General features: G+C 46.0%; 1 protein-coding gene across 1 annotated transcript in view; it reads left to right on the plus strand.

Annotated features, from left to right (window-relative positions):
* XPO6 (exportin 6) overlaps positions 1-25,625 on the plus strand; it is a 654,194-nt gene that overhangs the window by 48,814 nt on the left and 579,755 nt on the right. The gene's annotated exons all lie outside the window — the stretch shown is intronic.

Genomic DNA, 25,625 nt, shown 5'->3' on the forward strand with positions numbered 1-25,625 from the left:
GCCCCACACACAGCCACACAGAGCCCCCCACACACACAGCCACACAGAGCCCCCCACACACACAGCCACACAAAGCCCCCCACACACACAGCCACACAAAGCTCTGCACACACACACCCACACAGAGCCTTCCACAGACACCCACACAGCACAAGCAGGCAACAGGGGCACACGGAGGCACAAGCAGGCAACAGGGGCACACGGAGGCACAAGCAGGCAACAGGGGCACACGGAAGCACAAGCAGGCAACAGGGGCACACGGACGCACAAGCAGGCAACAGGGGCACACGGAAGCACAAGCAGGCAACAGGGGCACGAAAACAGAGGCACAAGCAGGCAACAGGGGCACACGGAGGCACAAGCAGGCAACAGGGGCACACGGAGGCACAAGCAGGCAACAGGGGCACACGGAGGCACAAGTCTGTCAGACCGGAAATGCAGGAGGCTCCCGTGGACATCCGAGGGCCGATGCAGCTACCCAATGTTGCATCCACAGAAGTTTTTTAAAAGAAAGTGTGCGGACTGCTTTGTATGTGCATGTATGCTCGGGCTTGTGTGTGTGCGCGCACATGAGAATATGAGTATTGACGAGCCCAAGGCATAAGGTTTTTGGCGCATGCGCACTACGTGCGCATCGCCAGTCAAAACCTAAAAACTAGATATTGTATTAACATAATTTTCGTGTGGGGTTCTGCATACATTGCACATTACATCGCGTGGAATATGAATCGTTTGAACCAGGGAACGCAAAAGGGCTGTACGTTAGAATCATATATTCATTTAGTTAAAGCCCACCGGCCCATTTTCTTTACATTAGTACATTTAGTTGTGTTTATATGTAACCTCTTTTGGAATGTGGGTTCGTTCCACCTGGGCTGTTTGACAAGTTTTCTAGAAAAAGAACGTGCCCAATGCACTTCACGGTCATCAGTGTACACATTTTATTTGAACATTATCCAAATACCCTTATTCCGGGGCAGTCCGGAAGCAGCCGTTCATTGAGACTTGTTGATGCAGCTGGTGATAGGCGGGGAACGGAGGCGACGCCATTTTGTTCCAGGGTGTCACATCCCGCAGAACCTTAACCTCTCACATGAGAAGTGAAACATCTTATTTGGAAAGTGCCTGCGATCTTTTATTTATTTTATTTCTGAAGACACTACATTGAAGACGTGGAATCCATCCAGCTCATCCATGTTTATATATCCAGCCAAAAACATCAGCACCTGTTGGAGCTGCCAGAGGGGCTGCCTAAAACACATTCAAATTATTGATTATTTGTAACTGCGAGTAATTTAAGTTTTAACTAACCAATGCATGTGATTCGATATGATTATGTCCATTATTTCACATGGAACATGTGGTCGCACGAAAAAAATGAATGTTTTTAGATCCTGAGTGAAGTGTGACACAATGACTTCAAGGGCGCGTCTTAAACGAGGTCGGCGTGCAGGAGGCGCCAAAAGGACGTCAGCCTCTGATTTCATCCAGAAAATCTTTTTTCCGGTTATTTGTCAGTGTACTAAGCATGTTTTGGCCACCATAACCCACGGTTGAAAACTGATCCTATGATTGTATTTGGAACTTGCTCCTAGAGGCGGTTGAATTGGACCTTGTGTTCTAACTAGGGGCCTTATGAGGATCTTAACTGCGCACTTGACTTGGTGGGACACACGCGTGTCCAAAATGCCCGCCTCTGCCCTCAGCTCCCACAGACAGGTAGCTCTGCTGTCCGGTGCCCATGCGCCATAGGAGGGATTGGAATTATTTGTTTTGTGCCAATAGGGGCTGCTGGTCTGACCGGCTGCCGTTATATTCACATTCCTGCTCCGGCCCCTCTTCCTCTGCTGTCATCGGCGGGCACACCCGCAGGTCCCAGTCATGCCCTTTTATTATCTATTACAACTAATTCTAACTCCTCGTGCCCTTTTCAGCAGCAGATGCGGCTCCTTACCCAAAGCCCCCACCCTTCACCCCACACTCATCCGGCAGAGCCCTTTTTTCCCAAACGGAGGGGGGGGGGGCGTACTGTCAGCAGGAAATGTTCGCTTCACATTATCTTGGCTGGTGTACATTTTCGCCTCTCCCCCTCCCCCCAGGCCGGGGGCTCGCCTGTCTCAGCCCTTCTGACAGCCAGAGAGGTTCGGCCATCTCGATAATATCATCCCGGGGAGCGAAAGTCAATACAGTGACAGCAGATATGACTGCCGACATTCCAATTACAGCACCTCTCTCGCCTACATACAGAGAGGGGCGCTCCGACCTGCCCCCCAATTCACCCCTGGAATTGATTGCTATGAACGGATTTATAACGGGGAGTCGGTGAGTATTCCCGAACCTCTGATCTGGGCTAGCAGCTCGAAGCTGCATGCAGCCACATGCAGCACTGTAGCATCAAGAAAACTTGTGCATGTTATACTTGGTTTCCTTCAGAAATCTTCGAGTATTAGTGCACATTTGTAGGGTTGCCTGCCAATATAAGTGGGGTTGCCGAAGATCGTTTTGCTGCCATGGGACGGAACAAATAAAAGGCTCTATAGCTCAGTGGGTTGAGCGTTTCCTGATCAGATGGTTATGTAATCTTTAAAGTAGCGCGTGAAAGATGATGTCAAGCCTTGGCTGCAAGGCGTCAAAAATGATGTCTTTTTACTTTATATAACAATTACTTATTCGCAAATAGTCAAATTGCAGTGTTTTTGGCGCTATATCATCAGTCAGTGCAATACCGCCCCCCTCCCCTCTCCACCCAAGGGGGTATGCTTTTCTTTCTTTTTATCTATTTAACTGCTCATTGGTGAGCATGTTCTCTTTTTGAAGATTCTATTGTAGCGCCTAAGAGCCTATCCGCTCCACGGCAAAAACGAGGCCGAAGGAGTGGTTAAAAAAAAAATCAAAGTTTGTAATGGAGTGTGAGCGTGGCTGATGCCTGACGACTAAATGACGCGTTTTGCTGCTGGTCCTCGGATCGCGGGTGATAAGACGCACTCTCTCCCTTGACTGCACTCTCGTTTTAATGTCAAAAGCGGTAAAGCGTCTATCCTGAAATGTTGAAATATTAATCCCGCCGAACCGAGGCCGCTGCACTGGGGAGGCGGAGAGAGGCTCGGACTCGAGGGGTGGGTAACACGGCTATGGTGGAGGGGGCGATAGGCTGCTGGCGAACGAGGCCCTGCCCCTCCATGGGTGTTCAGACACCATCACTGACACTAATGACACCGAGGGACACCCCCAGCGCAGAGGCCTACAAGGCGCCCGCCTGGCTCCTTTATACCCAATTACACTGCGGTCTCCAAGGTTCCGTACGTAGAGTAGCGGCTTGAATACCGTCCAACACTGTAAGAACCTTGTATTGCCTGAATAACGTCCTGCATCGTAAGAACCTTTGGGGCGGCATCTCGAATGCGGAGTAAAAAGGTTCGAAAAGCGCACGTGCGTGTTTGTATAAAATGTGCAAAGGACAATGAGGCGTGGGCACGGAGGGCTGCGAGCAGAGCGAGGAATGAGGGAGCAGCGTCTGGCAGGCAGGGTGACCATGCCGGACCAGATTCGGGGGCGTTCCCGGCTTTTGGCTGACGTCGCGTGACGTAGCCAAAAGCCAAAAATTCTCGGGAACGCCCCCGAATCTGGTCCGAGATTGACGGACGCCCCCTCCTCCCAATGGCTAGTCTCCATTTATGGAGCTAGCCAATGAGAGGAGGGGGCGTAGACCCGACTCCAAACACAGCTCATAAGATTTTTTCCTAGCGCATGCGTACTTCGTACGCATGCATCACTAGTCAAAACCTAAAAAGGGGCAAGAATGCAGCCTTGCCGTACCCCGCTCCTACATGGAAAGGATTCTGTCAAACCACCCTCCTTGTTGTACCATACTCTTGCGGAGGTGTCACTGTGAAGATCCCTTAAGATGTTAATCAGGCCAACATCAATCCCCATAAGAGTCATCATGGCCCAGAGCTTGTCCCTCTTCACATGGTCGAATGCAGCTGCCAAATCCATGAACCCCATATAGATTACTTCATTGCTGGCCTTGGTATATTTGGCAATCAGCATATAGAGGTTCAGGCATTGGTCACTCGTAAACCTCCCTATCCTAAAGCCGGACTGGGTGTCCGAGATGTTATTTTCCTCGGTACACTCAGCTAGGCGGTTAAGGATTTCTCGACCCAGCAATTTCGCAGACACATCAATCAGTGAAATCTGGCGATAACACTGAGGATTGTCCCTATTGCCCTTTTTAAAAATAGGGACAATTATGGCCGTTGACCATGAAGACGGCAAACCACATTTAATGACCGCTCAGAAACAAATCGGGCGGGATCCCATCTGGGCTTTGTTTTTAGACAGACCCTCAATTCCGGCAATAATTTCCTTAATAGAAAAAACTATAGGCTGACCCTGCTGTCCCAGCTGCACCATCCCTTCCTTCTCTTCAATCCTTCCTTTTTCATGATTGTACAACCCCTTAAAATGTGTGACCCACTGTTCCGGTAAAATATTTGTCCCTATTTCGGGGGCATTGTCATCCTGGAAGCTTGGTCTATTAATAATTCTCCAGAATTCCGACAAATCCCTTTTTTCTCCTGCCTCTCTTAAATCAGCCCATACTTCCCCCTGTAGGGCTAGTTTCCTCCTCTTGATCTCGCGATTGTATTTTAATCTGCACAATGCTACTTGTTGGGTGTTCCTGGGCCTAATTTTAAGGCTACTTTTAAGTTCCCTTAGCGCGTGGGAACAATCACTGTCAAACCATCTTGGTTGACGGTTGTTCTTCATCGGCGCCCTTGTTTTTAACAACCCGTCTACCAAGCTAACGATCTTACCAAATGCTGAGAGTAACGCCAACCCTTCTACTGACATATCCAAACAATCCTCAACGGCTGATTTCCCAGAATCCATCCGGGATCTGTAGAAGGTTTCCCCATCCACCTTAGACCATCTCAGCCGTCTGCCCTGGTCCGTTACCTTCTCAATGATCGTACCCGACTGTCTACACCTGGGCCGAGCCAAGTGGGATAGCTCCAATACCAAAGGATTATGATCACTAAAAGGGCTCCATTTTATCGCTACATTTAAAATTCTGTTAATTAAGGCTCTAGAAGCTAGGATGTAGTCAATATAAGAGGAACACCCTCTACCCTTAAATGTCGGGGCTAGGCTACCATCACTCTCAACAGCCATCATATTAATGGTGTGCTCTATATCATGGTTATGTAGGAGTCTACTAAAGGCGAGACCTTCTGGTGTATGGTCAAAATGCGTCCCGTCCTCCACTGGGCAATGTGACCATTCCGCGTCTATAGGGACTAAAGCAGTCAAAAGCAGAATGGATGTGGTGGATGCTGTAGAAGATTTGCTGTGGTCGTAAAACACTTGCATTAATAGTTTTAGTAGTTAAATCACCATTGTCTGTTATGTAGTGCAGGGTTTCAGAAATTAACTTTACTTCTTGCTGGTTGATAAGTTTGATTAACGAAAGAGTATTGCGATCAGTTCTACATACGACCCCCTTTACGCCAGATATGCCCGTTTGGACACTTTGCCCATTCTCGCTCATAACGCATACAATGTAGGTATGTAGACGGCAGGAGGGAGGCTGTACTACCTTGCTTGACCTATACCCCGACGACCGCTTTATTGCCATGGTTGACGACATAGAAACATCTTGCCTTGGACCAGGTCAGTTACTCCAATAAGCGAAAATAGCGCCGATAACCAATGGAATTTTGCCCACGTTCCCGAGGCCTGTGCACAGTCACAGACTCTTGCAGCTCTGCTTAATTTAGCGCGGGCAGACAACTAGTTTCCCATATCTATAGGGCAGTGACAGAAGACTTGCCACTGGCAGATCACCACATAGATAATAAATGGCATGATGCACTGGGGAACCCCTGACTGTACAGAAAGGGGAGGAAATTCATGAGGGTGAAGACCACCTCGTGGAACGAGAGATTTAAATTAGTTCATTTCAGTATAATTCACCAAGTCTACCTCACTCCTGCCACACTGAATGCAATGTGCCTTGCACGCCCATCTTATTGTCCCCGGTGTGCTGGGCTACATGCAGAATTTCTGTATATGCTGTGGGGCGTCCCAACCCTGGACCGATTTTGGGAGACTGTGCTTGAGCCCCTGAGCAGGACCACAGGTTGGTCCACACCCACAGAAGATTGAACAGTGCTATTTAGGGCAGATCCCTACGAAAAAGAAATTGAGCAGGAACTGTATTGTATTGGGACTCACACTGACCAAGCATATAATCGCCATTAGATGCTTATCCCTGGTAGCCCCTACGTTGGAGGAATGAATGCGAGAAATGGCTGAATGGGCGAATGCAGAGGAATGCCACATGCTCCAGACACGTAGGGACAATAAACTAGCAGATGATTTTCAGGCATGGACGGCGATGCTGTCCTGAACTACTCGACCCCCCCCCTAATGCAAGATCCCCCTGAAGTGTTCTGCACAAATGGACTGATTAAATACCGGAGGGGCATACACTCGCATTGAATCCTATGATCACAATGTGCATGGGATCCTTAAGCCACCCCAGCATTGAATGTAAAGCATTATCTGCAGTTGAGTGCTATCATACGAGAGAGCATGTGTAATTGGGGGATGGGGTGGGGGGACGAAAGAAGTTTTTGTGATCCGGCAAATCATGTGCAGTGAAAAGTATACCATTATTGTTTGATGTATTGTGCAAATGCTAATAAAATCCTATACTAAACAAGCATTTGCAATGCAATAGGTCTCGCATTAGGAACGTTTGAGCTATTGGTATTGTAAATGGCAAAGTTTTTATTTATGTTTCTTTTTTTTTAAATAGCTAAATTAATAGCTTCGTCATTTACAATGCCAATAGTTATAACTTTCGCAAATGTGATACCTATAGCATTTGTAATGCAATATGTTTTGTATTTACAAACCGCGAGAGGACAAAAAAAAGCTCCGGACCACCACCGCCTCCTCCCAGGCCTTCAAAAGGGACCTCAAAGTTCTCCTCCTCCAGAGACACCTCCAAAAGTAATTCACGTCCTGTTGCTATTTGTGAGGAAGACTTCCCACTACTGATAATTTCTACTTTCCATGACCATGGAAGTGCCTTCCCAGTGTATGCCTGTGATTGGAGGGTCTGCCTTTTTGCAGTATTTTCCATGTACTGGTGTTCGGTGCCCTTTTGTAACATGCACACCCCACTCTGCCCTTGCAACACACGGCTGCTACCTCTCACATGTCTTTGCCTTTGATACTTGCACAAGTGCCACCTTGCCCATGTAACGCTTGTTCCTGAGCCTGAGTGTCTAGCACTTATTGCAGGACTATACCTCTAATTATACTCTGTTTTCTCTTATAACTGCACACTTGTCACTTTCATTTTCTCTTGTGCACTTTTGACTACCTCATGTATTTTGGTTGCTCACAATTTTTAAGTATTTTGTTTGCTCACGATTGTCACTATTACCTTTACTACCTCATGTATTTTTGGTTGCTCATAGTTTTTACTACCTCATGTATTTTGTTTGCTCACAATTGTCACTATTACCTTATGTAAGTAACGTATGTTTTTGCAACCTGTTCTTTTGTAATGTTTCTCATTATGTTTCATTTCTGTTCCTAATGTGAAGCGCTCTGACGCCTTCGGGTAAAGTCCGCGCTATATAAAAATGCATAAATACATAAATAAATAAATACCGCCTTCGGGTAAAGTCCGCGCTATATAAAAATGCATAAATACATAAATAAATAAATACCGCCTTCGGGTAAAGTCCGCGCTATATAAAAATGCATAAATAAATAAATAAATAAATACCGCAAATCAAACATCCTCGTCACTCTGCCGGCCTGCGACCAGGAAGTCAGGCAGGCCGGCGCGACAACCGGAAACAGGAAGTAGGAGGGCGGGAGCCTACCCCGCCTCCCACGGAAGAGCCGCGATTGTTTGGAGCACCGGAGCAGGCAGGAGCCTACCCTGCGCCCCGGTGCCGAAGGAGGGAAGAAGATTCCTGCTGCCGGGCCCTGCAGCTGAGGAGAGCCGCCGCACGAAGGAAGCCGGTGAGTGGGTTGCTGAGCTGCGGGGGGGGGGGGGGGAAGCATGTGTGTGTGTGTGTGTGCGCACGCGTGCGGGGGGGGGGCGGGCTGGCTGTGTATGTGTGTGTGCGTGTGTGTATATGTGTCTTGGAGTGCGCGTGTGTCTGTTTAAGGGAGGGTGCGTGTGTGTATGCAGTGTGTGTATGTGCGCATGCGTGAGTGTAGAGTGTTTGCGCAAGGGAATGAGGCAGGAGAGGGGCACGGCGCCGTGCGCGCTCACGAGGTCAAAACCGAGCAGATCTGCGCTCGTGCACCCCCTCCTGTCCACATTCCCAAAAACGGGTAGCAATAGTTGTCGAAGCACACTGCAATCAATGCTTACGCATTGAATGCAGGTCGTGCTTCGACCTAAAAACAAAACTGACATAGTAAATGTTCAATTAAAAAAAAAGTTTGATTACTGGAAAAATGGACAGACACATTGAAAGTAACCAAAGGGAAAACAAGCATTGGAAATGCAATAGGTCTCGCAATAACGCAAGTCTGAACTATTAGCATTGTAAATGATAATGCCCTTTATTTTTGCGTTCTGGTTTTTGGAACATAAATAAAAGGCTTTGTCATTTACAAGGCCTATAGCTTAAATTTGCGTTAAAACGAGACCTATTGCATTGCAATGGTGGTGGTGCTGCTGAGTTTTCTCTGAATCTGCACTCTGAATCTGCACTCTGAATCTGCACTCTGAATCTGCACTCTGAATCTGCACTCTGAATCTGCACCCACAATCTGCACCCACAATCTGCACCCACAATCTGCACCCACAATCTGCACCCTGAATCTGCACCCTGAATCTGCACCCTGAATCTGCACCCTGAATCTGCACCCTGAATCTGCACTCTGAATCTGCACCCACAATCTGCACCCGCAATCTGCACCCTGAATCTGCACCCACAATGTGTGAGTGGCGTTGCGTGGGTGAGTGGCGTTGCGTGGGTGAGTGGCGTTGCGTGGGTGAGTGGCGTTGCGTGGGTGAGTGGCGTTGCGTGGGTGAGTGGCGTTGCGTGGGTGAGTGGCGTTGCGTGGGTGAGTGGCGTTGCGTGGGTGAGTGGGGTTGCGTGGGTGAGTGGGGTTGCGTGGATGAGTGGGGTTGCGTGGATGAGTGGGGTTGCGTGGATGAGTGGGGTTGCGTGGATGAGTTGGGTTGCGTGGATGAGTTGGGTTGCGTGGATGAGTGGCGTTGCTTGGGTGAGTGGCGTTGCTTGGGTGAGTGGCGTTGCTTGGGTGAGTGGCGTTGCTTGGGTGAGTGGCGTTGCGTGGGTGAGTGTGGTGTTGCGTGGGTGAGTGTGGTGTTGCGTGGATGATAGTGGGCTTGCGTGGGTTTGAGTGCCGTTGCGTGTCTGTAAGTGTTGCTGTGTGGGTGAAAGTGGCACAGAGCCTTTGATGTGGCCTGGCGCAGGAGAAATGCTGCTGCTGCTAATTAAATACAAGAGCGGCCGGGAAGCGGCCGGGAAACACAAGTACGGCCGGCCACATAATTAGGGGAGGAGAAGCCGCAGAGCACACGCTGGGAGAAGCCCTTTGATGTGCTGTGCGGCCGCGATGCGCACTCTGTGCTGGGGGAGGGCCATTAGCCTGAACTCGCGGCAAGATCAAACGAAGGGTGGGAGGGACATTGAGGAACAGATGGCCATGAAAGTGTATGGGCCAAAAGCGCGTGCCTGTGGCCACGTGCACTCGAAGAAAACGCCACGAAAAAAAGCGGTGGTTTGACAATCAGTTCGAGCACTTGAATTCTCGCCATTTCCCATTCCTTCGGAATGGTAAAGGACGAGACCTAAAAAGGTGTAGAAATGTCGGTAGACATGGGAGATTCAAAGTCACGCCTGGAAGATTAGGACCGGATCTTTCCAAGTTAAAGTGTTCCTATGAAGTGGTAAAAGGTGAAAATATAAGAAGGGTTGCCCTTTGTCAGAGAAAAATTAATGAAAATGGGAGGAGAGTATAAAGATTTGCTGTAGTGGGGTGGTGATGATGATGGACAGTGAGCTTAGACGAGGGGTAAAAGCGGACTTGACTTTGACTGGGGAGAGTGGACAAGCAGATGGAGTGAAGGTGAAAAGGGAAGTGAGATCTTGCTCACAGTGTAGCAGAGCACCAGTCTATTTTATTTGTAAGAAGATGGTTTATTCTGCAATTTTACTGTAAGGGTATTGCCTGCTTCATGTTCTTTTTCGCATTTTTATTATTTAATTTTTGTGTTTCACTGTTTAAGATATAAAGGAAAGAGATTTATTGTCATTTGCTAGCTGTGGAATGTTCTTGTGGTACATTCTATGTCATCTGGAATGTTGTATTGACTCAAAGTTGAGTCCTGTCCTATGAAGTCCGTGTTGAAGTGTTAAGTGGCCCTGTGCAGTGCATAATTTGGTCTTATTTGCAAATCATTGTATCGAGAGGATTGTTCCAGTTCACCTGTGTGGCTCCCTGTTGAATGTGTCAGGAAGTTCTCAATCGGTACAGAGTAAAGCTTCACAGCGTATGGGCTAAACATTTGTTTAAGTTTGCTATTTGCAGGCTAGGATGATGGTTGAGGTACGCGGTTAATTGAGGGCAGAACGTTTTGTGTGCCTTATTGGACCATGCTTGCAAATATTTTGTTGAAGAAATAGCTGTTAAAAAGAGCCAGAGCAAAGCATTCTTAAGAATATTATACTAGTAATGTTGGATCACAGGCTTCATAAGGAAGTCTGATTCACAAGGGCAGCCTGTTGAGACCACAGGATTTTAAAACGTGAGAACTAATTATAAACCACAGCAATCAAGCCATATAAACATGCTTAGCCTGGAGGACGTTCTGCTAGATTGCTGCTCTTGACACACCTCGGTGGTTAAGTCATTTCAGTTTAAGGAAGTGATTTTTTTTGTTTTACTTGTGGTTACCTTACAGCCATACCTGTTTATAATTTATATAGCGAGATGATAGAAATAAGCAGCATGGATAGTGAGCACAGTGATAAGATCATAGTTATCACTTTCGGGTATTGTGATTTCCTTTACTACCTGACTAAAGGGCGCTTCATAAACTTTGCATTTGTCATTCAGAACATATCAATGAAAGCAATCACAAAGCAAGTGTAAGGTTGGAGAATGTGTAAAGTTGGACCCTGCACTATAGAAAAATGCAACTCGAAAGACTTGGAGGTTGATTTTGATCATCATTTCCTTGGGAGATCCAGTGTCCTGGGAGCCAGTTGAGAAAAGCAGTCATTTGAGATTTGCATGTTTTAGAGCTCAAGTTTGGTCTTCTAAACTGGGTGACCACATACTTTAATTGAGCTTTCTTTCCAAGAAGGTAACTTATCCATAGTGAACAAATGTACAAAATGCCCTGTCATTGTAAGTTAAATGTTAAAATGTGTATCCTTCAAACTTACGCACTTTGACTAGATCACAAAATGTAGGACTTTATTTGCTTTCACCACTTTGTCTTACCAGAGCTAGTCCATGTCCATGGTTCGCGTCTTTAAAGTCTATGTGTTAGGTTTGATGCTTCTAGGTGAACTGTTGCATCTGTAATGTGAGCCTATGACACTTATGCCGTTTGTCACCCTTCCATCTCCCTCAAAACCTTTGTAGTCGACCATCTAAAATAATCGATCATCTTTTAGCGACTTCAAATTAAATAGACTTTTACATTCAAGTAAGTCGGCTAAACTTAGGAGCAGCACAAAACGGAGGTCCCTGCACCTCCAACGGCAGAGAGACAACCTTATAATTCTAGTGATTATACAGTAAGAACTCCTGGTCAGCGCTCCTAGGATCATTTGCTACCAAATGTAATCATGCATGTTTTTGAAGTCTTTACTTCAAAAAAATGGAGAGGTGTTGGGAGGGAAGTAGGTATTGTGGTAACCATGAAATCTCTTTATGAAATAGTAGTCAGTACAATTTTTCGGCTCACTGCGCAGAGTGAGCATCAATTTTCACTGTTCTCCTGGCCGTTGGATATAAATCCATTTGTGAAATATGGCACACCCTTACATACAATATTTTGGTGATAGGTTTTGGATTTCTAGGTCTGGCCTAGAGCCACACTTAGATAATTTGAAAGCCACATGTAGAAAATATATCATACTAAATACATATGTACATACATAGATGGTCTTTGGGGTCAGATCCCTTCAGCCGATCAGCTTTACTGAAGTTCACATTCGATTTCTGTCCATTACTGCATATAGCACGTGGCTATGGGCAGGCCACTTCATCCATTTGCTCTCTTGCACTGTGAGTGATGCATTTTGCATGACACATGCACATTGGCCTAAAAAGAAAGTGCACTTCAGTGCCAGGGATGGTGAGCCAATACCTGTCTGTGCCAGTGCTTTTTTTCTTTCCCTTATTTATTCTTTTTACTTTAGCTGTCTTTGTGCATTTAAACTATGTCTTTAATTTACAATTATTGAAAGGCAATAGTATTTTCTTCTGATAGAAATCACTCTTACTATTGTACTGAAGTTTGTTTTAAAACCAACAATTAGTCCTTGCCCAGGATTGCACTGCAATTGCACTGCAAGCTGGACTGAAATGGAAATTTGTATTGTGCATAATTTTCCTTGGGGATTACCTAGGATCGTGGCACTATATGACCAATGGGTTTGTCTCCTTAACAGTAAAGCAAACCATGAAGGAGATCAGTCCCATCCAATATGGGTTTTCAGAGGATCGCTTGCTAGTAATCTTACCTTAACTATGCAGGCATGTGCTACCACAGAAGCAGGGCAGCACAATACCTGATCACCGTCTAAAAGCTTTTTTTAAGTTGTAGTTGGCTTGAGGTGGGTCCTTAGCTGAGTCGTTTTTTTACCTACGTTCTCTTTCTACCAGTTCTGTTCTATTTTTTTTAGCACATTTCTTCATTGAGTTTTTACAAAACGTCATAAAACATAACATCGCGAAACTAAACAGGCACATCATTTAACTGTTTTCCCAGATGTACTACAGTTTCTATTCCCTTATTACGATTAGATTTGATTGTGAAAAGGATATATCCACTATATATACCTGCGTAGCGATCCATGTGAGTGTGTGAATATGAAGGGGTGTATCTGTGTAAATGTAGTCCTCTTCCTATTGACTCCAACTTTCTTGTGCTTTAGCGCCTAGTCTCGTATTGCAGAATTACAAGGATACAATCTGTTGCATTTCCACACCGTGACAGTTTGGGGTATGTTTCCTCCAGTTTTGGGCAAGGTCCCCTTTTCCCAGCTTCAGACTTAGTCACAGGAATGTCTTCTCAACACCTGTGAAGCCCTCCTCCTCGAAGACATTCAGCACGGCCAATTTTGGGCTTTGCTCTATTGGTCTTTTTATTATAGTTTGAAGCAGGTGGAAAATCCCTGACCTGAAGAGCTCTAAAGCTGGGCTAGCTCAAACAGAATGTATATAATCTACTGCAGCCTAACATGTTAGGCATTCTGGTCCCGGTCCCTTATAAAAATGCCAAAGCCATTCAGGAGTCTGGTATATTCTATGGAGGTATTTAACCTGAATGAGGTGAAGTCTATTTGAGATTGACGCCTTGCACAGAGCCATAAACGCAAGCATTAATTTGTTGTCTTCTAGAGAACCTACATATGCTTCCCTGAGTTTGTTAAACTTGGCATGGGAATTAATCACAGTGGTCTTATATATGTGGGACACTTTGTCCATCAAAGAGAGAGGAGACATCACCAATTTCACCTTCCTGTAACTAATCTCTGTGTTGTTGGATATGTAGGGCATTAGTCCTTGTCTTGAATGGAGGTACTTATAGTAGGAGGTTTGGAATAACCCATGTTCACTCTGATTTCTGCAAATGACTTCAACTTGCTACATCACCCAGATTAGATATTCAAGGCGATCCAAGCTCTGAAAGCCTTACAGGTCACCCACCACTAGAAAGGTGGTACCTACCCATTATTGGCTCTGGTCTGTGAGCCTGTCTGCTCCATCAGTATATTTGTTTGTGGCTTTCCAAATCATGCAGACCACCCTTGCTCCTTGTGGAACTCCCACAGGGATTTTAACCTCCATATTGGAAGTGAATTGGATGCTTCTGCCCCAAGACTCCTAGCTCCTCAGCATACTTGGGATTTACAGTTGATTCTACAAATGCAGAGTGAATCTAGTTGTTTGCCACCAGCAGGTGAGCAGTCTAGTATCTAGACATGGGATTGATCATCGCTAAGCCTCCATCCAATGTCATATTGCATATTTATAATTTATAACTTATATTAATAACTCTTCGGTATTGGTCTTAGGGGACCTCAACTTTTGGCCCAACGACCCTGCCGAAAGCCCACAATCCAAGGAATTTACCAATCTCATGAATAGTCTAAACTTTAGGTCACTGATCACCAGCCCTACTCACACTCACGGTCACACACTCGACCAAATCTGGTCACTTAACGTTCCGTCCACATCCCCCATTATATCTCCCTGCTCGTGGTCGGACCACTCCATTATCACGCTCTCCCTTGCCCTGGCGCCCATGGTCAAGCCCCCGCTCCCCAAAAACATCTGGGTCCGGAAATGGGGCAAAACAGACATGCCTTCTCTCTGTTCAGCCCTTGTTAAAACCCACCCTGATTTATCGGGTCTCCCAGCTACTTCTCAGTTGGCTGCTATTAAAAACTGGCTTACCACGGCGTGCGACGAATTCGCTCCCTTAAGGCGGCTCACAGTTAAACGGGCCCACGCAGCAAACCGCTGGTTCTCACCGGACCTTAAGGAATTGAAACTAGCTGCAAGAAGGGCCGAGCGGGCTTGGAGAAACACCTACAATCCTGCGCAAAAGGCAATTTATCTCTCCACCCTACAAACCTACAAAAAAGGCATTCTGGAAGCAAAAACTGCATACTACACCAATAGGATAATTACAGCAGAATCTCAAACTAAGGAAATTTTCTCCACCGTCCACGAACTCGCATCATCCAACAGAACCACGGCCACCACCCCCCCCTCCCAGTTCCTCTGTGACTCACTCAATGAGTTCTTCATAGATAAAGTGATTAAAATCAAACTCAATATTCCCCTGCCCTCCCCCACTTTTGTTACCCCGTCCCCACCTATCACCCCTGTTAAGTTAACTACTTTTCCACTGTTGACCAATGACACTCTCCTTCCCCTTCTTCACCGGGTCAAATCCGGTTCCCCCCTGGACTTTGCTCCTGCCCACATTCTTAAAGAAATGTATTCAGTCTGTCCTACACCTCCTCTCACTCTCCTTAACGACTCACTCACATACGGCTCCGTTCCCAGTTCACATAAATCGGCGATTGTCATACCACTCTTAAAAAAACCAGACGCCGATTCATCGGCTCCTGCCAGTTATCGTCCCATCTCACTCCTGCCCTACCTTGCAAAAGTCCTAGAAACCCACATCACCACTACCTTAACTACACATATTGAGACAAATCATTGTCTCTCCCCCTGTCAAGCTGGTTTCCGCCCCATGCACTCTACTGAGAAGGTGGTCGTCTCAGTAATGGACAAACTGCGTGGAGGTATTGACACCAACCTTCCGCAAGCCCTGATACTCCTAGACCTGTCCGCCGCTTTTGACACGGTGGACCATTCCATCCTTCTCCATCGTGTCAGGGCGGCGGGCATAGAAGGCCTGGCCTTTTCATGGCTTGAGTCCTTTCTTGCGGGGAGAAGCCAAGCGGTACGCTTGGCCGGCTATGCTGCGGCCTCACGCAAAGTAGAGTGCGGGGTTCCCCAGGGCTCATCACTTTCCCCCCTCTTGTTCAACCTTTATATCTTTCCCCTCATTTTTATGTTACAGCAGCTGGAGGTCACTGTGTTCAACTACGCGGATGACCTCCAGCTAATCTTCAACCTATCTCACTCACCTTCATCTGCTTTGAACGTCCAGACAGTAATGACTTTCATTCACGATTGGATGAACTGCAACCACCTCAAGCTTAACCCAGACAAGACCGAGCTGGTCTTGACTGGAGGTGGTTGCAGTCCATGGTCCCCCTCCTTCTGGCCCCCTTCCCTTGGTGCTCCCCCACTCCCTGTGCCCAAGGTGAAAACCCTGGGCATCTACCTTAACTCCCAACTCACTGTCCATTCACAGGTTAGTTCCGTAGTTTCCTCTTGTTTTTTTCCCCTTAGAACTATTAGGAAAGTTTCCCGTTTCTTTTCTACCCCTGCTCTAAAAATCATCGTGCTGGCCATGGTTCTGTCCCGTATAGACTATGGTAACATAGTCTATAATGGGGCCCCGGCTTATGCAATCCACCGCCTGCAACTGGTACAGAACCAGACGGCCCGCCTGATCTATGGCCAGCCTAAATACCATCGGGCTACCCCACTGCTCAAAACCCTGCACTGGCTTCCAATAAAAGAACGCGCCCTTTTCAAGCTCGGCTGCCTCACCTATCAAGCCAGATCAGGCACTGCCCCTGAGTTCATCTGCTCGGCCATTAAGCCCTACCTTCCCGGCAGAGAACTCCGCTCCACTTATTCAGCTCTTCTTGCTATTCCCCGCTTTAAAAAACAGAAAGCGGGTGGATCCAGTTTTGCTGTCTTGGCTCCTACCTTCTGGAACTCCCTCCCTGTCACCCTGCGCACTTCTCCTTCCTACCTCCTGTTCCGGAAGAACCTTAAAACCTTCCTCTTGACGCAAGCCCATCTGACATAGACCCCTCTTGTCACCGCCGCCCACCGTCCGCCATTAGCGCCATGAAACCGCCTGGTAAACGAGCGCTGTACAAATGTTTTTAAATTCAAATTTAGTAAGTGAAATTCAAGGATGGCCTAGGTTCCATAGGAAGGTACTCATGGTTGATATTCGGGCCTGGAGATAGCCTAGAGGTCAAGGAATGGGTTACTTTTATAGGGTGTTCAAGAGTTTGAGAAGAACAGTCATTTTTAGTAGTGATTATCCCCATCATCAATAGGGGGGGTGGTGTAACCGCATCAAGGTCTGTCTCTGCAGTTAGCATCAAAGACGGTGATTATGTTTTCGGCCCGTTCTCCTCCACCCCCATGAGATGAATCCCGAGATATCTAATACTTTGGGTATTAGCCATATCCCTATTTCTTTCCTCCATGACCCATAGCCCTCCTCTTGAGATATTGGCTATATGTTTGTTTTAGTCTACCTAGCCCTAATCCCAGAGTATTGGCCAAAGTCTTCCAACAGCTGTATCGCAACTGGACCAGAGGTCTTTGGATTGCTTAGATATTTGAGAAGATCATCAGCATAGAGCGACAGTTTGTCATCCAACAAACTGCTGCAGAGGTTTAATTGTGATGGTTAACAGTAGAGGGGAAAAGGGCATCCCTGCCTCACTCCACCCAACCATATTTGACTCCCTGACCCGGTACCCTGAACCCGTATATAGTGATCTGATATAGGCAATGAAGCGTGCACCCAGTCCCACATGTTTCAGTAACCCAAATAGGTAGTTTCACGTTACTTAATTGAAATCCTTCTCTAGATCTATGATTGAGGCTTTGGCCCTGCCTAATCGGCTACTTATAGCCATTGCATTTACTGCTTTTCAGAGATTATGCCCAGTTGCTCTGATCCACTTTGATCCAGGTGGATGAAGTTGGTTATTGTTGTAGCTAATCTTGGTGCCAGTATTTTGGCTTTCATATCAAAAAAAGATATTGGATATTGGCCCAATTCATCTGGAGGTTGGTTTGGCTTGAGGATACTCACAATGTGCGCATCTTGAAGTTCCAGTGGAAGGCTCCCCTGCTCTCTAGTCCTCTCGAACATGTCTAAGAGTGGCTGCAACATCGGAGTTGTGAGGCATTTAAAGAATCCTGCTTTGAAATTGAGTCCTGGGGATTTCCTATTCAATAACTGTATGATTGCTTCCGAGGTTTCATTTGCTTGTATAGTTTTGTCTAGTTGTCAAATGTATGTGCCGTAGAGTCTGTTCCTGGCTACAGACGGTAAGTACTCACTGAGATAGTACGTTGAGTTCCAAAGTGGTGTGCTGTATAGCGACTATAATACTGTGCACAAATGGTGACTATTTCATCGGGACGGGCATGAAGGGTCCCCTTTCCATCTCCAAACTAGTGTTTATATCTAGACCCATCTTCCCTGCATGCAAGCTAGTGCATTAGTTTGCCTGTTTTGCCTCCTTGATCATATAATCTGCCAAACGTGTTATAGGCCACTTTCTGTGTGACCTGTTTCGTGATGTAGTTTTGCTTGCGTATATTTTTTAAAAAATTGTCTGCTGTTCGATCTGTTTTCCCTTTCTACCTGGATAATGTTCTCCTCCAACTTAGGTGAACATTATTTTTCTTTCTTTACATGTAAAATAGAGATAATGGACTTCCATCTGATTACCAACTTATAGGCTTCCCATAACATTACAGGTGAATCCTCTGTACCCTGATTAATTTCAAAGTATTGTTGTCCCTTACAGCAGTGAATCCATGACCTCTTGGTTTTCTGTGCCACCAGGGTCTTACCCTCCACCTGTATGGGGCATTCAGAGATATACCATAGATCTGATGCTCTATGGGTGCACAGTCAGGGAGATCTCTGGTATATTCAGAAATGGACTTAACACAGTCCATGCTGGAAATCTACATTGGGGTATGATCTATCCTGGAGAAGGCCCTGTGCACCCCAGGAAAGATTGTGAATCTCCCCACCCAAGGATAGTGCTGACCCCACACATTACATAGTGCCATAGGTCTAGTGAAGTCCACCAGGGAGTTGGTTCGACTGATTTCATGTACAGTCCATCAACACATTGAAGTTGCCACCTACTATTGTTAGGCCAAGCAGTGCCTCAAATAGAACACATCCAATTTTTGTCAAAAGCTCCTTGGACACAGGTGGCAGTGCATAAACTGAGCATATCGTGCTAGGCTAGTCATATAGCGTGCCTGTCACCACGACGTAAGCCCCCTCCCACATCTTTCAGTTTGCGTGTTATAACTACTGGCAGATGCTTATGTATGAATCTATTGCTAAACCATGTGATCTCCCAAATCCAGAGTATGCTGTTGGATTGAAGCCATATCTGTTAAGGCAAGGTTAAAGATCACCCATCAAATAAGTCTCTTGTAACAATTCATTCTAAATTTTGGAAGCAATATTTGCGTCCTTGGCTGTAGGGCCACCAATATAGTAATCACAACATTAATGCTACCAAAGAACGTCACCTGGGGCCATACGTAAATAGGTGTCTAGCTCATTGTCGCCAGAAGCAGAGGGATATCAAATGACAACCTTAATAAGATCATAAGAAGATAATGGTTCCCCTTCCTGTAGCTTGACCCCTTTGCTTTTGGGCCTTTAGGAACTTTGCCCACAGTGTGCGGTCTTTCGCTTCATACACTTCGCAAATTGCAATACGTTTCACAACATTTATCCATATTTAATTTTTGGCCATTTTATTGGTATTTATGCATATCTATTTTATGTTTTGATAATAAATTTAGTTGGAAACTGGTGTTCGAGGCATATGAGCTGCAGAATTCATACTTGTGCATAGATCGCCATCTGGGGTTGGGCTCGGATGCTTGCACCTTGTTGTCTTGGAAAAAGTCTTTGTAGTCACGAGATAGGTGACTCCTCCCTTAGACGATAGTGCACATGGGCATCGACTCCACCCTTATATTGTTTTTTTCCACCATCGGGTTCGGATGTGACTTGCTTTGCTCCCGGTCGGTGTCGTTATCAAACAAACTTTTGATGCGCAATCACAGCTAACCAACGGTATTGTCTCGATCGTGTATTCTTCCAACGCACACCCTTGACGACCGCTTCGAAAAACTTCGACGCCTGTGTACTTCGGTGCGGGCCGTTGGTCCTACCTTTGCTGGTAAAGACGGCAGTCGATGGAATGGAATCCCTTTAAGAATTGTCCTCCGTGAGGTGCTAAATTTCCACACTCAGACCTCCATCCTGTTTGTAACCTGTGCCTCTCTCCAGAACACCGAAGGACGACTGTGAAGCTTGTTTATCCTTCAAGTCCAAGAAAACCATCCGGGATCGTCGAGCTCGACGCCACGAGATGTCGCGAGGCACAGGCTCCATTCCAGACATCTTCCATGCAGGTCCCGAAAGCCTTCCAGAACCGGATGAACAGGTCCCAGACTCCGAAGTAGACGTCTCCGACACCGAAGATGACATCACCCCGGCTCAAAGGGACATGAGTACTGAGACCCCTGCCCTACCCAAGCCCATAACAAAGGCTCCGGTGACACCTTCGCCTTCTGGCTCAGGTCCACACCATCCAAAACCTTTGAGTGCCCTGCCTTCCGGCCCGGCGCCAAAGACAAACAAAAGCCTTCTGCCTCGAGCCAACCATCCATTCCCAAAAAGCCATCTTCTGCACCGAAGCAGCCAGAGAAGACATCGGCACCAAAGCAGCCACAAAAGCTCTCGGCACCGAAGCAGCCGGACAGGATCTCGGCACCGAAACAGCCAGATAAGCCCTCCGCCCCAAAACAGCCTGATAAAACTTCGGAGCCGAAATCACTAAAGGACAAGCTTTCCATAACTAAGCCTCCTTAATAAACACCTTCGAAGCCTAAACTACCCCCACCAAAAGTTTTGAAGCGAGGGAAAGCTTCCATACCGGACAAGCCCAAAACTATTTCTAAGGAGGCATCTTCCACGCCAAAGAAAAGGTCGAAACCGAAAAACTTTTTCTCCCTTATACAAGGCAAACCACCATCTTAATCCATCCAAGGACTGGTCACATATTTACCAAACCACCTACAAGGAGGAAACCAGAAACTTTACCACAGGCACCAGTTCCTTCAAAGAAATTACATATGGCTACTAATACTTCACCACCACCTTCACCGCCTCTACCAATTAACCCTAATTTGCTCATTTCACCACCACATTCTCCACAACCACTGGATAGTGATGATGCACATGGGAATGGGCAAGAAGATGAGGATATAGTGCCATTGGACACTGATCCTGATTATCCACCACAAGAATCAGACCCATGACATGACTATAATACGGAGCCTGATCTCAATAATGATCCGGACTTCTATCCCTCAAAACCATCTCCACCAGATAACAATGTGGGTTTTGCCCAATTAATCAATAGGGCTACAACATACCATAAAGTCAAACTACACTCAGACCCTACTACTTTCTTCTGGAAACTTTTGACCAGCCACAAAAACCTACTCCCATCTTGCCAATGCTTAAAGGGCTTCTAAAACACGCCCCTGAGGTGTTTAAAGACCCAGTTAAACCACCCAGTTAGAGCTAGGGTTCTTAACCCCAGGATAGATCAAAAATACAAGGCAGCTCCCACTGACCCTATATACATCAAAGGTCAGATTCCGTTAGATTCCTTAGTTGTAGCTAATGCACGTAAATGAGCAAACTCTCAGGGATCAGGTGACACACCACCTCCTGATAAAGAATCTAAATTACTAGACGCGTCAGGCAAACGTATGGCATCTCAAGCTGCAAACACATTGAAAATAGCTAACACACAAGCCCTTCTGGCAAGGTACGACAGGGCTCACTATGATGAGCTAGAAACCCTCACCCAACCCTCATCCAACACATACCACAAGAATATTAGGACAAAGCCAATGACATTATACAAGAAGGCAAACTTATTACCAATACATCAATTAAATGCGCTCTCGACGTAGCAGACACCGCGTCCTGCTCATTAAATACCAGTGTCTTGCTACGCAGACATGCCTGGCTCAGGGTATCTGGTTTTAAACAAGAGGTAGAAAATACCACCCTTAATCAACCTTTTGACCCGGAGCACCTCTTTGGCCCTGCAGTGGATACATCTTCAGAAAAGATTTAAAAAAAGGACACTTTAGAAAAGATAAAAAAGGACACAGAGACTGCCAAGTCTATGGGAGCTTTACAGTTACCTTCTAACAGAGGCTCCTTTCAACGTTCCTTCTATAGGGCAGGCTCCAAAACAAATACAACAACACACCCTTCTACATCCTACAAAAGTCCAAACCATGGCTCCTTTTCCAGAGGATACAATAGAAGAGCTTATAGGGGGAACAACAACAGAGGCAGGGGTAATAATACCTGCAGCTCCCCTAATACCAAACAGTGACTTCCCCACGTTTCCCCCGATCATTCCACTCCTGTCGGGGGACTCCTCTCACAGTTCCTACCTGTCTGGGATTCCATCACAACAGACAAGTGGGTAAGACAAATTATACAGGTTGGTTACTGCATGGAACTTACTGCAACTCCATCCAACATACCGCCCAAACAACGTCCAATGTCCACAGAACATCTAACGCTTCTCAAGCAGGAGGTTCTCTCACTGCTTCAACAGCATGCAATAGAACAAGATCCCCGCAGAGTTTTATATAGCGCGAACTAGACCCGAACCGAATCAGGTATCAGAGCGCTTTACATAGCACCAGTTACGTTACATGAGGACACACTTTCATTTTAGGCACGGGGAGATTAAGTGATTTGCCCAGAATCACAGGAGTTTTCTTTCCAAGCACATCTCCTTCACAAAAAACGTCCTGGTCCGCACTGACAATATGACAGCAATGTATTACATACAAAAACAAGGTGGAACACATTCTCTGCAGCTGTCTCAACTAGCACAAAGCATATGGAGATGGGCCATTCCCCAAAATATATATCTTCTGGCAGAACATCTTCCAGGAGTGAACAATCGGATCGCAGATCTGTTGGGTCGTCTGACTCAGCAGATACATGAATGGGAACTTAATACCCAGTTCTTCAACCCATTTTCCACATGTGGTTCCCCCCAGACATAGATCTGTTCGCCACACACGCAAACACAAAAAGCCCAACCTTCGCCACCAGGTTCTCACACCGGTTGTCCAAGGGCAATGCGATATGGATGAACTGGACAGGCAGATTTGCGTACACTTTTCCGCCACTCCCACTCATCCCGCAAGTAGTACGCAAGTTCAAACAGCAGTCTCTCAAAATGATCCTAGTTGCTCCCACATGGGCATGGCAACCAATCGTTCACAACACTCCTAGAACTCTCAGTAGTCCATACCAAAAACTACAACTCTGCCCAAACCCGCTGACGCAGAACCATGGAGACATAAGGCACCCAGATCCTGCACAACTTAATCTAGTGATCTGGCTCCTGAAATCCTAGAGTTAGGTTACCTCAACCTCCCACCCGATGAACATTATTAAAGAAGCCAGACGCCCCACTACTAGAGCTTGCTATGCAGCTAAATTTAAAAGATTCGTCATTTACTGCAATAACAACAAAATTGATGCGCTAGATGCTTCAATTCAAAACATCATTTGCTATTTGATGCAACCTGGCATACTTCTCTATAAGACTACATCTGGCTACACTTGCCGCCTACCTTCAAAATAGACAACATTTGTCATTATTTAGAGTACCCGCTATCAAAGCCTTCATGGAAGGCCTTAAAAGGATAATTCAATCCACACTGCCACCCTCTCCTGTGTGGAATCTAAACATTGTTCTTACTAGACTCATGGGTCCCCCATTTGGGCCTTTACACAAATGCGAATTACAATTCCTTACATGGAAAGTAGCTTTCCTTGTCGCAATCACCTCTCTCAGAAGAGTAAGTGAGATCCAGGCTTGAACTATACAAGAACCATTCTTACAAATACATCCTAACAAAGTGGTTCTCAGAACAAATCCAAAATTCCGTCCCAAAGTAATTTCTACTTTTCATCTTAATCAATCGGTAGAATTACCAGTATTTATCCAAAACTCTGATTCCGTAGCGGCAAAAGCTCTTCACATGCTTGACGTCAAAAGAGCTCTGCTTTATTATATCGACAGGACTAAAGCCTTTAGAAAAACAAAACAATTGTTCTTAGCTTTCTCTCCACCTCATAAAGGCAATCCCATCTCCAAAGCTGCAATTGCCAGGTGGATAGTCAAATGCATTCAAATATGCTATCACAAAGCAAAACACACATTAACAATTCCCCCTAGAGCACATTCAACACGCAAACTAGGGGCTTACATGGCATTCTTAGGGAACATTCCCCTAGAAGATATATGTAAGGCAACCACATGGTCTACTGCACACACACCTTCACTAAACACTATTGTGTAGCTGAGCATGCAAAGCAACAAGCTTCTGTAGGCCAGGCTGTTCTTAAAACACTTTTTCAAACCACTGCAATCGATACAGGTGACCATCGCTAGGGGAGAAACTGCTGAACAGTCTATGCACAAGTATGAATTCTGCAGCTCATATGGCTTGGAACGGAAAATGCTTCTTACCAGTATGCATCTGTTCTTGGCATGTAGAGAGCTGCAGAAATTCATACGCCCACCCACCTCCCCGGAACCTGTATCTGTTCCAGTGTTATCTTACTTAGATACATTCACATGTATCCAAACTCCATCAATTCTCATCATGGCGAAAAACAATCTAAGGATGGAGTCGATGCCCATGCGCACTATCGTCCAAGGGAGGAGTCTCCTATTTCGTGACTACAAAGACTTCTTCCAAGACAACAACAAGGTGCAAGCATCCGAGCCCAACACCAGATGGTGATCTATGCACAAGTATGAATCTCTGCAGCTCTACATGCCAAGAACAGATGCACACTGGTAAGAAGCATTTTCCTTCCACCCTTATTTGACTGATCAACATGAACTCCTACTTTAATGCCTGTCACATTTAGCAAATTAAGTAGAGAAATATAACAAAACACTACACAGACTGGTAAATATTAGCATTATACACAAATATGTTAACATAAGTCTGTTTTTAAGGGAATTATATCCTGTCTTTAAATCCCTATGGTGTCTGTCTGCTTAGCATTTGGCCTGGAATTCATGAAGGACAACAATTAGTGTCACGCACAACTAGCACAATTTTCTGTACTTTTCCACTTTTAAAAATAGACAGAAATAGATTGCTTTCGCTCTGTATTTATCTGTAAAAATCAGCAAAAACAGAGAACTGGAAGCCTTAATTATAAACAATATGTAACTGCTTCTTCTGGGTGTGCCTTTGATCATTTGGCCCTTCTTATGTAGACCCTAGGGCAGCACGCATGCGCTGCTCTAGGAAAACTACCTCTTGGAATCACTCTGGACTTTGCACACACTTGTGTTGGTTTTTTTTGGAACATTTTTTCTAATGGGCCTTGCGTGCGTCGTCTTAAAAAGACAGCACGCAATTGGGCAAAGGCGGGTGCATGTCCCACCTTTCCCAGGAAATTATCTGCCCACGGCCTACGGTTACAAGCAACTGCGCGCAGTGTGCCATCTGTTATGTGTCAGATTTCACACAAGCACGCTCACACCACTCGCGGGACACTGCCGCTGCATTCCTCGCACCCCATTGTGTTTTACCTTCTGAAGCGAGCAGCTGCAGTGTCTTTTGAAGGTGCTTTAGAGATTTTGACGTAGTTTTGCAACGTTAAAGTCCTCCCTATTTGTAGACTAGTTAGAAGTCAGCTGCATCCCTGACCTAATTAGGGTTGGGACTGCAGAGACACCCCCCCCCTTTAATCAAAGTTCAGTAGATACCGCATAACTTTTATTAATAGTGACAACCGTGCTCAAATATATTCCTTTCATCCACATCGAAGTGGCGAGAGACTG

This window comes from Lissotriton helveticus, chromosome 10 (assembly GCF_964261635.1).
Source record: "Lissotriton helveticus chromosome 10, aLisHel1.1, whole genome shotgun sequence".
Taxonomy (NCBI): domain Eukaryota; kingdom Metazoa; phylum Chordata; class Amphibia; order Caudata; family Salamandridae; genus Lissotriton; species Lissotriton helveticus.